The 15,720-nt window shown below is 43.5% G+C and overlaps 1 protein-coding gene and 1 non-coding gene across 13 annotated transcripts in view; both read left to right on the top strand.

Moving 5' to 3' along the window:
* Window positions 1-15,720, top strand: part of TMEM164 (transmembrane protein 164) — a 200,047-nt gene that overhangs the window by 74,429 nt on the left and 109,898 nt on the right. Inside the window, exon 1 of one of the 12 annotated variants that reach the window (XM_038588069.1) lies at window positions 3,844-3,919. The exons of the other annotated variants lie outside the window; for them this stretch is intronic. The gene's annotated coding sequence lies outside the window, so the exon portion shown is untranslated. Of the gene's footprint in view, window positions 1-3,843; window positions 3,920-15,720 lie in introns of those variants that run through there. 12 annotated transcript variants of the gene reach the window in all.
* Window positions 12,869-12,931, top strand: MIR652 (microRNA mir-652). The gene has a single exon (NR_049393.1). It is a non-coding gene; the product is annotated as a microRNA mir-652 (primary transcript).

The raw sequence follows: 15,720 nt of genomic DNA on the forward strand, positions 1-15,720 counted from the left end.
TGTAGACGTTACAACTAAAAGTAAATGAATATAATTTTCAATTACAATACTTAAGCTCTCTCATTGGAAGGAAGAAAAGCTACCATTTGTTGAGCATGTCACATGCTAGACATGTTCCAAGTATTTAATACATGTGTCACTGCCTTCTGTCCTATTCAGGGGATTTACTTACTTACTAAGTGCCGACTACCATAAACAGAGTGAATGACTTTCTTCTAACCCCAGAGACACTTGTTACTTTGTACCCTCCATCTTTCCTAAAATCTATTCAAACTTGAAGTGAAAGCTAAAGCCATGGTTGTACCATGTATTGATGAACTGTGGGAGTTCAAAATATCCTTTGCTGGATTGCAAAAAACACACAATCCCCCCCACCAAAAAAAAACCTCACATATGTTTTATAAGGAAAACTTAAGCAAATCAGAAATGGCCAAAAAGAGAAAGTGAAAATCCTTCATAATCCCACCCACCAGAAATGATCATTAACAGCTAGCATTTATTATGTCTTTTCCTGACACCTTTATTGTTTTACAAAAATGGGATATGCTTTACAATTGGAAGCTTTTTTCACTTGACAACATAGATGGACACCAGTGCATAGAGACCTATCTCATTCCTTATCTCGGCTATCTAGTATCCCTCATGTGACAGAAGTGTAAGGGATGGTAAAGGACTATTTTGAAGAAGGGATGATAGGTAGCACATGGCACAAAAAAGTTGGTAACCACTGTTGGGTACCTAAAACCACATCATTCTGTCTGCTCGCTGCTCCAGAGCTACCAGAACTTACCTGGAATGATAAGATGATAATCAATGTTAAGATTTACAGGAAATCTCTTCAGCCCTTTAAGGATAGTGGTGAGATAAGAGTACACATTAAATCCTTTCACATGTCTTCATGGCTTTGGAGCTCTAGTCTTTTTACTTTTTTTTTTCTCCAGGGGTGCCTGTGTGGCTCAGTCAGTTGGGTGTCTGCCTTTGGTTCAGGTCATGATCTCAGGGTCCTGGGATTGAGCCCCACATCGGGCTCCCTGCTTAGCAGGGGAGTCTGCTGCTCCCTCTCCTCTTCCCTCCTCCTTTCCCCCGACTCCTGCTGTCTCTCTCTCAATAAATAAAATCTTAAAAAAAAAATCTCTCCAACTCCAGTAGGCTCTAGTCTGATTTGGAGAAACATTGTCTTCATGGCAGCACAGCCTTTGAATTCCTCTAAATCTGTTACTGGCTTTGCACGATGGCCACCACCAGGTTTTCTTAACTGTTCAGACTTGTTGGTTTCTGAGTATTCTCAATGGTTGTGTTTGTTTTCTCTTCTGTCCAGGCACTTGTCACTAGCAAAACTCCAATTGACTTTATCCGGCGAGGCATTTATCATTGTTGCAACTGAGGATTGATAGGAAAAAAGAAGGTTATCTAGGGGAAGGGTAGAAGTAGTAGAAGTGTCTGACAGCCATTATTAGGTTGGCTGTCAAAATAACATGCTTTATTCTCCGGCAAGTACCCATTCCAGGGAATGAAATAATCCAAGAATGATAAGCTCCCAATTGCCATCTGTCAGTTTGTGATGCTGCCTGCCTGCCTTGTTCTAGTTAACATTGAACGCTGATTTCACATGGCACTGGGAGAAACTTAGAGGAAGGATAAGATGATCATAGGGTGTAAAGTGAACTGACCAGAAGCCTGCCCAGAGATGGGCCAAAGGCCAGTGGCAGCAGTTGATAAGCACTCGTTTATCTCATGCTCTCTTCCCCTTTCTTCCTTACCTCAGATTGGGTCTTTTTGGTATATTTTTTATTGGAGTTCGATTTGCCAACATATAGTATAACACCCAGTGCTCATCCCGTCAAGTGCCCACCTCAGTGCCCATCACCCAGTCACCCTATCCCCCCCACCTCCCCTTCCACTACCCCTTGTTCAGATTGTTGACAGCATTGTGTTTCCTCCTGAAATATAACATATGCGCCTTCTTCTACCAGCTTGGAGAAGTTGGTTTAGTAGGGGCAGAGGGCGAAGAGGTTTGGGATGGGGTTAGAGGCTATCATTCTTCCTAACCAAAAAGGTAAGAATATGGGTGTTTGAAGTTCATGAATGGACATGCCATTATCTTTCAAATTACATGCTAAGCATCAGGCTTGTACCATCTATGTTTTACTGTGCCTTCTGGCCCATAATCCCCTCCAAAGGCAAACTGTTCTGTGCCAGCTGTGCTGGGAGGCAGCAGCCATATGTTCCAGAGAACCTGCCCACCCCTGGCTTGGGTTGATTGGACTAAGAGTTGGCCACCTGTCCCTAAAACAGCCTGTCTGTCACCTGGCAAGCAACATAGGTTTGACAAGATGAGCTGGGCCAACATACTCCTCTCCTTGGAAGTTAGAATCATGAAGTTGAGAGACTAAGTAAGGCGGTTCACAACAGGGACAAGAGCCAAAAGATGATAGGGAGGGGATCATTATGTAGGCCATGTCCATGCTGGAGTTAGGAGACAGAACCCATGAGTAACATGAATAAGCTACCAAGAGGAATAGAGGTGCCCCAAGAGACAGAGGAACTGTTCCCCATTGAACCCAGAACCACCTTTCAGTTCTCCTGAGGCCAAGCTTTCTCCTGCACTAGGATTCTCATGGGATACCTGTTTCTGTTTCTCATCATAAACCTCCCTTTTCTTGAGCCAGCTGGAATAAGATTCTTTTCTTAACAATGAAAATGGCCAGACCAACCCTTCTTGTCTTTCGTGGTTTGATAATAGTGGAGAAAAAAAGATTTAAGGTTTTGTGAGGATGTAGAGAAACTGGAATCCTCATACACTGTTGGTGGGAATGCAAAATGGTGCAGCTGCAATGGAGAAACAGTATGGAGGTATCTCCAGAAATTAAAAAAAAGACCTGTCGTATGACCTGGCAATCCCACTTCTCAGCATTTATCTAAAAGAATTGAAATCGTGATCTCAGATACTAGCCTGCCAGTGTTCACTGCAGCACTGTTCACGATAGACAAGATGTAGGAAATGATCTAAATGTCCATTGGTGAATAAGTGGATAAAGAATATGTATGTACAAAGGAATATTATTCAGCCTTCCAAAAGGAGGAAATCTTGTCATATCCTAGGACACGGATGAACCTTGGGTATAATATGCTAACTGAATAAAGCCAGTCACAGAAGGATAAATACTAGATGATTCCACTTATAGGAAGCATCTGAAGACTCAAACTCCTTGAATCAAAAAGTAGAATGGTGGCTACTAGGCATTATGGAGGGCTGGGAAATTGCGAATCAATGGGCATAAAGTTTCAATTGTACAAGATGAACAAGTTTTAGAGATCTGCCATACAACATAGTGCCTATAGTTAACAATACTGTATTGTGTACTTTAAGAGTGTAGATCGTACATTAAATGTTCTTACTGCAAAAAAATAAAATAAATCATCACTTCAGATCTAGGCCTTGACCCTTTCGGCTGTAGACTTTGTGGGCAAGTCGACAACAGTCGGTTAAAATTCAGTGTTAACATTAAGTGCCAAAGTCTATTCTTTTTTTTTTTTTTTTGCTGTTCCAAAGTCTATTCTAGGTATTATGGGGAGCAGTGGAAAAACACAGATACCTCATTATTTCTCTCAAGCTCGGTGCTGACATACGAGCTTTAAATCTGTGTTCCTGGCAAATGGTGAGAATGGAAAGAGGCAGGGATCCTGACTGTTCATTTATCACCTCACAGCTCTCAACCAACAGGGGGCCTTCTTTATCCTATGTAACCTCTCAGTGGAATATTTGCCTTTGATTTATTACTCTTTCCAGTCAACTCTTGATTATTCATGTAATAGAGGAAAGCATTAATGTGAATAATAGAAGACTGCCCCATCTTGGCCTCTCTTCCCTGCCACAGCAGTGCTGAGTTTCAGAAATGGAAACCAACTAGCAGAAGAGGTAAGGAGGCTCAAAAAAGCTGGGGCAGGGCCAAGCAAATTAACATTGTTTCTTCTCCCACTTTTTATACCTTCCTTCTAAAAGGTCCCTCTTAAGTTCCTTTTCTGGTGCCTGTAGGACATTAGCGGAAGGGTGATGCCATCTGCTTGATTGAAGTAAAAATAAGGGATTTTCTTAAAGACTTAAATGTAGTTGGGGGCAAGTTGACTGGGATGCTGGTTTTTCCTCTCCCATTTATTTTACCCTCCACTGGTGTTTGGTGTCAGAGCCAGCCAGTTTCCTCCTGACTGGCAACCATTATTCTCAGTTCAGGATTTGGGACTCAGCTAGTTAAGATATCTCCAATGGAGTTTCTTGAAGTTTGGTCCTTGAGCCACTTACATCCAGGTGTGTGTGTGTGTGTGTGTGTGTGTGTGTGTGGCATGGGGTAGCGGTGCTTATTAAAAATGCTGATTCCTGGGCCTCACATCAGACCTATTGAATCCAGGTATGGGGTAGGGAATTGGCTTGGGACTTTGAATTGTAATGTACCCCTGTCCAGGTAATATTTATGCACACCCAACTTTGAGAATGGCCAATCTATAAAATGACCCGCAGGGATTTGGTGGGTAGTTCTGGGAAATTGCCAACACTTCTGTTTTCCCTCACTGTTAGTAGACCTGGGAGGGGGTGGGGGAAGTGGGGCATGGCAGGTGCCATGGGGTGTTTTTTTTTTAGTATAGATAGGGATTCTCCATTGAAAGGACCATGAAGAAGGATGGAAGTGCCACAACTGTGCAAAATTTGATGGTACTCAACCCTCAAACACTTGTTGAATTACTGTCTTGAGGACTGAGAGTTGGTTAAGCAGAGATGTAGGATGATTTGTGTGTAAGCTATAGGCTTTGTTTTCATGTTTCCTTCTAAAGAGACCCCCCCTTCTCTGTTTCTGCATTGTCTATTTAGAGTAAAGATAGCTAGTCATCGCCAACATATTTGAGGTTTTGTGGTAATTTAAATATATAAATAGGAACTGCATGATGCCATTCAGTGATTGTACCTAAATATAACCCTCCTAATCAAAATGAGGATATTGTGTTTATTTTAAGACTGTGGTTAGAGTGTTCAGTTTCCCCCCACCTCCCCAAATACTGGCTCTGTGGAGTAAAGCAAGGTCCTGTATTTCATTGCTTTCCAGGCATTCCCAAACAACTGTTGAATGGGTTTTGTTCCAAAAGTTTCTTTGGAAGTCTGTTTAGAATTCAGATAGCATTTTCCCATGGACACAGCATACTTGGGGGTCAGGTTCCCAGACGAGCTGGCAAAAGTCTATTTAATATGGAGTAGAATGGAAGTACAGTCCCCAGCCCCTAATGACGGTTCCTGACAGTGTTTTTTTTTTTTTTTTTAAATGGGAAAAAGCACCAGGGTTTCAGGCCTGTGGTGCTAAACACACATCCTAGCTTCAGTCTATGAGCAGAATCCTAGGGTCTTATGGTGAGAGGATACAGTTCAAAATCCTCTACCTGGCTTCCTAGGCCTTCCATGATCTAGTTTCTGTTCATCTCTGCAGCATCTCCCTCCCCCACCCCCGCCCCACCTCTCTCTTTCTTCAGTATTCCTCCTTCTCTCCCTCCCTCCCTCCCCCCCATTCTGTCCTCCCTTCCTTCCTTCCTTTCCCCTCTTTCCCTCTCCTTCCTTCCTTCCTTCCTTCCTTCCTTCCTTCCTTCCTTCCTTCCTTCCTTCCTTCCTTCCTTCCTTCCTTCCTTCCTTCCTTCCTTCCTTCCTCCTTTCCCTTCTCTTCCCTTCCCTTCCTTCTCCCCCTTCCTCTTTTTTATATAAGCTCTGTGCGCAGTGTGGGACTTGAACTCATGACTCTAACATCAAGAGTTGCATGTTCCACCAACTGAGCCAGCCAGGCACCATGTTTCCCCTGGCATTCTCTATGATCCAGGGCAAAGGAGCTACTTTGAGTCCCTTAGACTTGTCTGTGTCACATTTGGGCCATGGAAACTTTTACCCATGCTGTTCCCATTGCCTGAAAACCCCCTTACCCCCTTGCCTGCTACTCAGTTGATGGCTCTGTTACAGGCTCTCAGAACTCTGATCACAATGATCACTCTGATCATTTATTTTATAGGATGATTTGTGTGTTTCATGTCATTTCTCTTCTCTCCTGCCAGACTGAAAACTCCACAAAAGCAACAACCATGTCTATTAATTGCTGCATTATCCCCACCACTTAGCCTTGTATCTGGCAGGTTCTTAATAACTGTGTGGCAAGTGAATGAATCATTTAGTCTAGGGGTTCTCAACCCTTTTGTGGCTGCTGAGCCACAAATGGATGATCTTCGCAGGTTCAACAGACTCAGCTAAGGGCCACATCAATAAGAAGGTAATAGGCTATGCAGAATTCTCAATGCTGTCTCTAATTTACCTTTGTTCTCCAACTGAATAGAGTGTTAAAGGAATGTGAGCCAGGAAGCAAACCCATCAGGGGGAGAACAGGCAGAGGAATGCATATGTGAATCATTTGCAAACTTCAGTGTTTTAACCACTATTCATAATAAATAATAAATCACTTTGCCCCACCTCTCTCACCTGAGGACATCTACCCATGGCTGCTAAAATTTGCCGAGAAAAGCACCAGTCTAGTCCTAGCTTCTTACAGACATGGGCTCAGAGATTTGGAGAGGGCAGGTCTTTGGCCCACTAGCTAGTATCTGCTTTGGGATTACCACTTGGGCTTCTCCTTCTCAGGCCATTGCATTTTCTTCAAGAAGTAGATATTCTCTGAATATAAAGTCTGCCTGCCCTGCAACAACTTGTCTGTCTATGGATGTTGGAGGCCGTCTCCAGTCACTTGACCAGGGTCATTGCTGGGGCCTGGCTTGGGGGAAAGAGGAAAATGAGGTAATACAGCAAGTACATTCTGTACTCTAGGTTTGGCTCATTATTGCTGTGCCTGGAGGGGAACTCAGGGAGTACAGCTTACCCAAGGCATTTCTTGTGGAGTTCAGACATAACAGATGGCTTTTCATTTTTCTAGAATCCCACATCTGTAGTAAGTGTAGAACACGACTGAATGCTCAGTGGGTATTTCTTGATTATGCGACTGGCCGAAATCGCTCTGCTGGTGCAATGATAATAACCACTTAGATTTTTTTTTATACCACTGAGCATTTAATTGGTAAGCACAAGATTTGCTAAAATGTTGCTTCTGTTGTTAGTTTTATGAAGTTTGGCAAAGCCAGGAGGAGCCTGCAGGCCATTTGGTTTGGGGCCCTGCTTTGGCTATTAAAAATTATATAGTGCCTTAAATACCTGTTGCTAAATGTTATTTGCACTTCTTGTTAGGACTCCTGTGGGTTTCTTCTGCTCAGAATAGAAGCTACCGAAGGACTTAATGAAAGGACATGGCCTAATGGGTCACAGAAGTGAAGTTCAAAAGCATTTAGGAGAAAGGCCCATCTGTTGGCCTCTGGAGAGGAAGGGAAAGGAGTGCTTTTCCAGGTTTAGGTGTGTGACTCAGAGTTGGATTCTTGCAGAAATAAGTGTCTGAATGACTTATGTGTGATTCTTGCAGAAATAAGTGTCTGAATGACTTATGTGTGCTTTCCAGGAGGCCATGCTTCGGGAGACCCCATCAGGCTAGTTATTTCTCCCTGTGGTGAAGGAAACCGCTGGCACATGGCTAATTAAAAAAAAATCATAAAGCCAGAAGCCAAAAAGCTCAAAGGCTTGTCAGAGCCAAGCGTCCTGCCATCGGACCACTCCAAATCCTCCAGAGACCAGTGGATCCTTATCCTAATAAATAATAAAGGAAGGCACCATTCCCAGAGTCCCTTTAAGAAAAGGTCACCGTATGGTTTTGTATTTCCTCCAGCCACTAACAGTTTGCTCAGGGCAGTTTTGCTTGTTGGGGGTGCTGGTGGGAGGGCCCTGCTTCCACATCACTCTGAATTAAACTCTCATCTGTCTGGACCAAGAGAAACAGAATGTGCTTAGAAGGGTTCCTCCCAGAGTCATGCATTTCCTTCTCCCTTGTGTCTACCAAGCCCCTAAATTCTGGGCCATTTGCATCTGCCTCAGTTCTTCCTTATAACGTGGCAAAAAGCATTTTGGTTCTAGGTACAATGGAAAGCTTCCTGGAGTGAACCAAATGTGGAAAGCACTGTAATTCGAGGCAGTTTTCAGAAAAGAGCCCCTTCTGGCAAAGAAAAGCCCTTTTTTCCTTCTTCTCTCTTCTTTCTTTCTCCTCCTTCCCCTTAGGCCTCATCACATTTTGTTCAATTTCAGCTCATTGCTGGCTGAATTTTCCTTTTGATGTCTGCTTTCCAGAATAGACCCTGCCTGAAAAGGAGAACAAAAGGCCAACTCTGTGCCTTTGAATTTGCAGCGGCCCCAACCCTTTTATCCATCTCCGTGCTTCCCTGCTTCTTGGGAACAAAACCTGAGCTCCATGGTCAGAGCACAGATGGAGTTAGAGCATTCTCTTACAAAACCAAGCACATGTGGATTTCACGTTTCATTGTCCTCCCTGCTTTGCTAGAGGGTCAGGGCAGGTAGTGAAGGGAGAGAGGGATTGGAGGACAAAAATTAGTTTGTAACCTACACCAAAGCAGAGGTTCCCAATCCTGCCTTCCCTCACCCCAAGTGGGATTCTGGAGAAAGTATGTTCTTTAAGGATATAGTTTGCTAATTTAGGGTTGCTTTCTACACCCCCCCTTTTTTTTAGGATTTTATTTATTTATTTGAGAGAGAGCATGAGTAGGGGGGAGGAGCAGAGGGAGAGGGAGAAGCAGACTCCCCGCGGAGCAGGGAGCCTGGTGCAGGACTCAATCCCAGGACCCTGGGATCATGACCTGAATTGAAGGCAGGCCTAACCCACTGAGCCACCCGAGTGCCTCCATTGTTTTCTATCTCAAGAGCCTCTGTCAAGGCACCCAGTTTGGATGATGAAACAGGAGTTTGAGGTGCCACCATCTGGGCGCTGGCTCACACACCATGTTTTCTTAAACTTTACCTTTCTGTCTATTACTCAGCATCTGTGTTCAGCCTGCTCTGCTCGTCGTCTTCTGCTTCCTTTGGTTTCAAATCACAGAAGACCTATCTCTTTGTGCTCCCAGCCTATTGTCTTGGTTACACTTTTTCGGCCTGCCTTTTTTTTTTTTTTTTTTTTTTTTTTTGAGGGGGAATATCCTGCTCAAAGGAAGGAGAGTTTTAGAAATACTGAGTAAGGACTGTCTCTTCAAGGCTACTGGGCTGCTTGTGTCAGCAGTGGGGAGAACTGTGGTTGGCAAATGTGGCTGTACAATGAAAATCCCCTAGGATGCTCTACAATGACTCTGCTCGGCCCCCTGCCCAACTAGGTGAGTGGGTTCTTGAGGAATGGGCCCCAAGCATTGGTATTTAATTTTCAAGGAACTGCCTAGACGAATCTAATCCACACTCAGCATTTAGAACCATTGAATTTTCACAGTAAAGCCCAATGAATACCTGGGTTCTGGGCTGTTGAAGTAGGATCAACTTTTCTATAATTTAGTTTTTCCTGCTTAGAAGATGGGATCAGGAAGGCTTAAGGAGTTAGAAGCCCACTGTGAGTGCCCTGTCATTACCACCACAGACAAAAGAGCGACACCTTCCCTTAAAAAAAAAAATCCAATTATCTAGCTGGCTTGGTGTCTAGGCTGTTAAACAGTGGCTTGAGGCCATCTCAGGGATTAAAATAAATCTTTCCAGTTGCTTGAAGAAGGAGCTTATCTATGGGGAGGAACAGCAGTTTCACTCCCCCAGTACAGTTGGGACAAAGCTTTTTGGGTTTTTGAACCCACCCCAACTTCTAGCTGCCTCCCTTTTCATAACCCAAGTGGTTAGCAGAGCTAGGCACCATATCTCTGTTCTTTGCAAAATTGCCTTTTTATCGTGCGATTTTATCATGAAAGCAATGCATGTTCCCGATCCAAGCCTGCCACATTGTAAGAATAGGACACATGACAAATAAAAAGCCCCTGAGAAGTCTATCTCCCAGAGATTAACCATTATCAGCATGTGTTCCCTGCAGGTTTTATGTTCAATTAGTTGTTATTTAAAGACTCAAAACAATTTGAAAGGAACTGAATAGGATGTAGGATTCCTTCCAACCTCCACCTTCCCCACTATTTCTTCTTTCTAGAAACAAACCACCATTACCAGTTGCTGAGAAATCTTGAGAGGCACTCTATGCATAAACAAGGCTTGGGTATTTTAGAGTGACCAAGTGTAGCCCATATACCAAGGGACATCTATGTGGCCATTTCATTGATTCATCCAACAAGTATTTGTTTAGCATCTCCTATGTTCCAGGTACTGTGTTAGCTTCTGGGTATTTAATAAGGACCAGCACACAGCCACCACCCTCCAAGAGCTGACAGCCTAGCAGGGAAGATGGACATTTGAAGAAAAAAATAAAACACAGCTGCTATAAAGTAAGAAATGGTAATGTGATGAAGGAAAAGAACAGGGTTTACATGCATTGCTTTCCAAATAGTGAGTGAGAGTTCCCTTCCCCAGTCTTCTAATACAGAGGTGTGGACAGGAGATTGGAAGCAAAGCCATGACTCCCCAGCCTTGATCCTTGCTGGCGAGTTTCTTCTTTCCCACCAGAATTTTCACATGACAAAATGGCCTTGCCAGAAGTTAGGGTCATCCACCGGCCAGCTTTCTCACTGGTTGCCCGAGTGCTAGCAGTATTATAGATCAGAAGATGTTTGCAGATGGACTGTGAACTTCTTGTAGCCAGGAACTATGTACCACATATCTTTGTGAGCCCAGAACCCTGGCAAGGACAAACAGACACAGGCAGCAGGCCCTCGATACTTGTTTTACGTTCTTATTTTATACCTTAGCAACCCTGTAAGTGGTAGGTATCTTCACTCCTATTTTTAAAGTTGACAAAAACTGGGGCTCAAGGAAATTGGAAAAACTTTCCTCCTTTAAAAATGCTCCTATTTCGCCTCCCACCCTCCAAGATTCTTGACCACGGTCAGGTAGCTTCTCGGTTGCTGAGCTCTGCAAATGTTTGTTGGCCCATGTGGTTGTGACCCTGACATAGTTGGTCTCCTTCCTGCGGGGAACTGGATACCCTCCATCCCTCCCATGGGGTTGGCTTAGGCTCTGTTCCCTCAGAGTTGTCTGGAAATGTTTTAAGACAACCAGGTCATTCTATTCTAAATATTTTTCTAGGATTGAGGTCAAGTCAGCAGCATGATCCTCTCTTAAATGGGTCAGAGGCGGCGGACTCCCCGTGGCTCCTTGAAAGGTTGAACCTCTCTGTCCACACTACCCCTCTTCCATTCTCTTCCAGCTGGTGTCCTCAGCTGGGGTCTGACCAGGGAGCAGAGTCACATTCGCACATGTTTCCTGGGAAACTTTTATGTATCTGACATTGTGTTACACACTTTGAGGAGCAGATGCAGAGTCACCTCTTTAAAAGGCAAAGTATCATATAGGGGAGACAGGATGCAGCATTGGCTATGAACATGATCTTTGGAATCGGACAGTCCCAGGTTCAAAACCTGACTCTTACATGTACTTAGTAGTTGTGTGCACTTAGGCAAGTTACTTTCCTTATTAGCTCAGTTTCTGCCTATGTAAACAGGGGCGGGGTGGGAAATAGCCCTCATCTCCTAGGGTGGCTGTGAGGAAGGAATACATGAAACAATACACAGAAGGTGCTGAACATAGGGCCAGGCACAGGTACTTCCATTACTCTTATTACTGCTGCTTCTATTATTATTATTAACCATAGTGGGAGACCACTATAGTGATGAATGTATAGCACTGTAAGTATTCCTTACAGTAAGCACAAATGCAGTTCAGAAAAGGAAAGATAAGTTTTGGTTGGTGATCCAGGAAGTCTCTGGAGGCAGGAGGAGATGTGGAATGAAATGTGGCCGTAGGAGGCTGAACTTTGCTGGAGTGAGGGCCCAAGAGAAAGAGAAACCAAGTCAGGGCCGGGCATATATAGTCTCGACCAGCAGCTCACCAGTCTTTACAGCTAATATTTCTAGCCTTTTATGATTCCCCTTTTGGGGCATCCTGCATCACTACTTGCAGTTTGCCTGGGGGCAGGGGGTGGGGCTCGCTGGCTGGCTGCTCTGGCTGAGCTTTAGAGGGTATCTGTGCCTCAGTGGAGTTGATGTGAGTCCAGAGTCTGCAACTTGATTTGTGTGTTCAGTGCCTGATTTTTAGCAGCACATTCAGGGAGGCTGGCTTCATACTCTGCAACCTTACAGAAGACTTCACAAGACTTCACGATAAATGACAAGGTGGAAGAATAGATTGATGATGGGGAAGGGACCTACGTAGAGACATGACACTCGAGTCTATCAGTCATATCATTCTTGATAGCTAGGTTCCCGAAGTGATGTTAACCAGGGACTTGTTTTAGGTACCTAAAATCAGAACCTAACAGGGGTTGAAGGGTTTCAATAGAGACAATGTAGGTACATCACGCCACTGTATTGATCAAAACATGTATCCTCTTTTTCTCCACAGCTGGGAAAATATTAATGACAATTTTTCTCCTGGATGTTTCTGTTTTCTAACTCCATGCAAATACTGTGTGCCTGCTATGACAATGTTCTTTTTCTGTGTTTTTTATTCTTCTTGATAAGAATTGGAAAATATTCACTTCTCAATAGCAGTATAGTTAACAGTGATTCTCTCATTGAGTATTCTTTTTGGCTTTTCTCTTTTTTAAGATTTTATTGATTTGAGAGAGGAAAGGAGAGAGTGAGCAAGAGAGCACAAGCAGGGGAAAAACAGAGGGAGAGGGAGAAGCAGGCTTCTGGATCCCAACATGGGGCTCGATCCCAGGACCCTGGGATCATGACCTGAGCCAAAGGCAGAGGCTCAACTGACTGAGACATCTGGGGACCCACCTACTGATGTTTCTAAGCAGGGCTGCCACGAATGGCTTTGCACTACACAACCCTAGGAGAGGGTGCCATTCACATAGACTATAATTGAATGGCGCCACTAGGGTTGTGCAGTGCACAACCTACACAACTGTACTCGGCAGCCCTAGCATAATGTCAGTGCTTTTTTCATCAAGGGCAGGGTTTTTGGGAAAGGTGGAGAGTAGCAGTTTGGAACTTTCTCAGGGACTTAGTAAGGGGGCTGAAGCAGTAAACTGCAACTCTGAAAGGAAGAGAGAAGTGCAGTTGTGGCTTTGATGGGATTATTCTCTGGCAGTATCTTCAGCCTTTGGAGAGTCCTGCATCACTGCTTGCAGTTTAGACATGGTAGTCCTTCCTCCTGTGGGAGGACTACTGAACTTCATTCTTTCAGGAAATCATTTTTTTTGTCAGCCTACTATATGCAGGTTGAAGAATGGGGAAAGATTTGCATAGGAGGGAGCAGTTGAACTGGGTTTTATGAAAGACACAGGAAATAAACATGGGAAAATAGATTGTGAGGACAGAGTTACAGGGGAAAGGGAAGTGCAAGAGGGAAGGCAGATGGGAAACTGAATGGTGGGGTATATGGCTAATGGCAAATAATTCATTTTGCTTCCATAGAAAGACATGTGAAGAAGTGTGTGTGTGTGTGGGGGGGGGGTTGTCATATGATGATGGTGGGGGAGGAGACTTGGAAGCCAAATTAAGTAGTTTGGACTTTGTTAAACAAGTATTAAGGAGCCATCCAAAAATTTTTTTTAATAGTTTATTGAGATAGAATTCTCTTACTGTACCATTCACCCATTTAAAGTGTTCAGTCTGTGGTCTTTAGTGTATTCACAGGTATGTATGGCTGTCACTACAATTTCGAACATTTGCATCACCTGAAAAAGAAGTTCCATATCATTTAGCCATCTCACCCTTATCTTTTCTTCCCCACCTCCCTGCTCTATAGAGGACATTCTATAGAATTTGCCTGTTCTGGACATTTCCAAGTGGTGGAGTCAGATAATGTATGGTCCTTCATGGACTGGTTTCTTTCACTTAGTATATGTTTAAGGTTCATCGCTGTTGTTGCCTGGATCAGTACTTCACCCTATCTATGTATCTATGTATGTATGTATGTATGTATGTATGTATGTATGTATCTATCTATCTATCTATCTATCTATATCTATGACATTTTATTTCTTTGAGAGAAAGAGCACAAGCAGGGGGAGCAGCAGGCAGAGGGAGAGGGAGAAGCAGGCTCCCCACTGAGCAGGGAGCATAACATACGGCTCAATCCCAGGACCCCAGGATCATGACCTGAGCTGAGGGCAGATGCTTCACTGATGGAACCACACAGAAGCCCCTACTTCACTCCTTTTAATGGTTCAGTAATATTCCATTGAGAGGATATACCATATTTTGTTTATCCATTCACTCACTGATGAGTGAGTTAGTTCTACCTTCTGGCTGTTATAAATAAGGCTGCTGTGAACATTCATGTATAAGTTTTTATGGGAATGTTTCTCTTGGACATATACATAGGAAAGGAATTGCTGGGTCATATGACAATTATGTATAGCCTTTTGAGGAACGGCCAGACTATTTTGTCACACTGTGGTGCCATTTTACATCCCTACCAGCAGTATACAGGGATACCTCAGAGGTACCGTGGGTTTCATTCCAGACCACTGCAGTGAGGCAAATATCACCATAAAGTGAGTTAAATGAATTTGTTGGTTTCCCCATACATATAAAAGTTATGTTTACACTATGTCATGGTCTGCTAAGTGTGCAGTACCATTATGTCTAAAAATACAATGTACATACCTTAATAAAAAAATATTTTATTGCTAAAAATGCTAACCATCTGAGCTTCTAGTGAGTTGTAATCCTGCTGGTAGAGGGTCTTGCCTCAGTGTTGATGGCTGCTGACTGATCAGGGTGGTGGTTTTAAGTCCTGTTGCTTTCATTTTGACATGCTTCAAGCATCTTTAGCCAGGAGTTGTTACATCTCAAGAAACTACTTTCTTGGCTTACCCATAAGAAGCAATTCCTCAGCCATTCAAATCCGATGATGAGATGGCAGCAGCTCAGTCCCATCTTTAGACTCTACTTCTGATTCTCGTTCTCTTGCGTTTTTCCTTGTACCTGCACTTCCTTCCTCCACAGAAGTTTTGACCCCCTCAAAGTCTTCTATAAGGGTTGGGATCAACTTTTCCCAAGCTCCCATTAATGTTATTTTGACCCATGAATCATGAATGTTCTTAATGGTGTCTGTGAAGGTGAATCCTTTCCAGAAGGTTTTCAATTCACTTTGCCCAGATCCATCAGAGAAATCACTATCTATGGCAGCTATATAGCCTTAGGAGAGACTGGAAATTCAAAATGACTCCTTGATCCACGGGCCACAGAATGGATGTTGTGTTAGCAGGCATGAAAACAACATTAATTGTGTGTGCTTCCGTCAGAGCTCTTGGGTGGCCAGGTGCATTGTCAGCAGGAATATTTCGAAAGGAATCCTTTTTTTTCCTTCTGAGCAGTATGTCTCAACAGTAGGCTTAAAATATTCAGCAAACCATGTTGTGAACAGATGTGCTGTCATCCAGACAAGATTCCATCAAAATCCTAGAGAAGAACACAGGCAACACCCTTTTTGAACTTGGCCACAGTAACTTCTTGCAAGATACATCCATGAAGGCAAGAGAAACAAAAGCAAAAATGAACTATTGGGACTTCATCAAGATAAGAAGCTTTTGCACAGCAAAAGATACAGTCAACAAAACTAAAAGACAACCTACAGAATGGGAGAAGATATTTGCAAATGACCTCTCAGATAAAGGGCTGGTATCCAAGATCTATAAAGAACTTATTAAACTCAACAGCAAAGAA

Source organism: Canis lupus, chromosome X (assembly GCF_011100685.1).
Source record: "Canis lupus familiaris isolate Mischka breed German Shepherd chromosome X, alternate assembly UU_Cfam_GSD_1.0, whole genome shotgun sequence".
Lineage (NCBI taxonomy): Eukaryota > Metazoa > Chordata > Mammalia > Carnivora > Canidae > Canis > Canis lupus.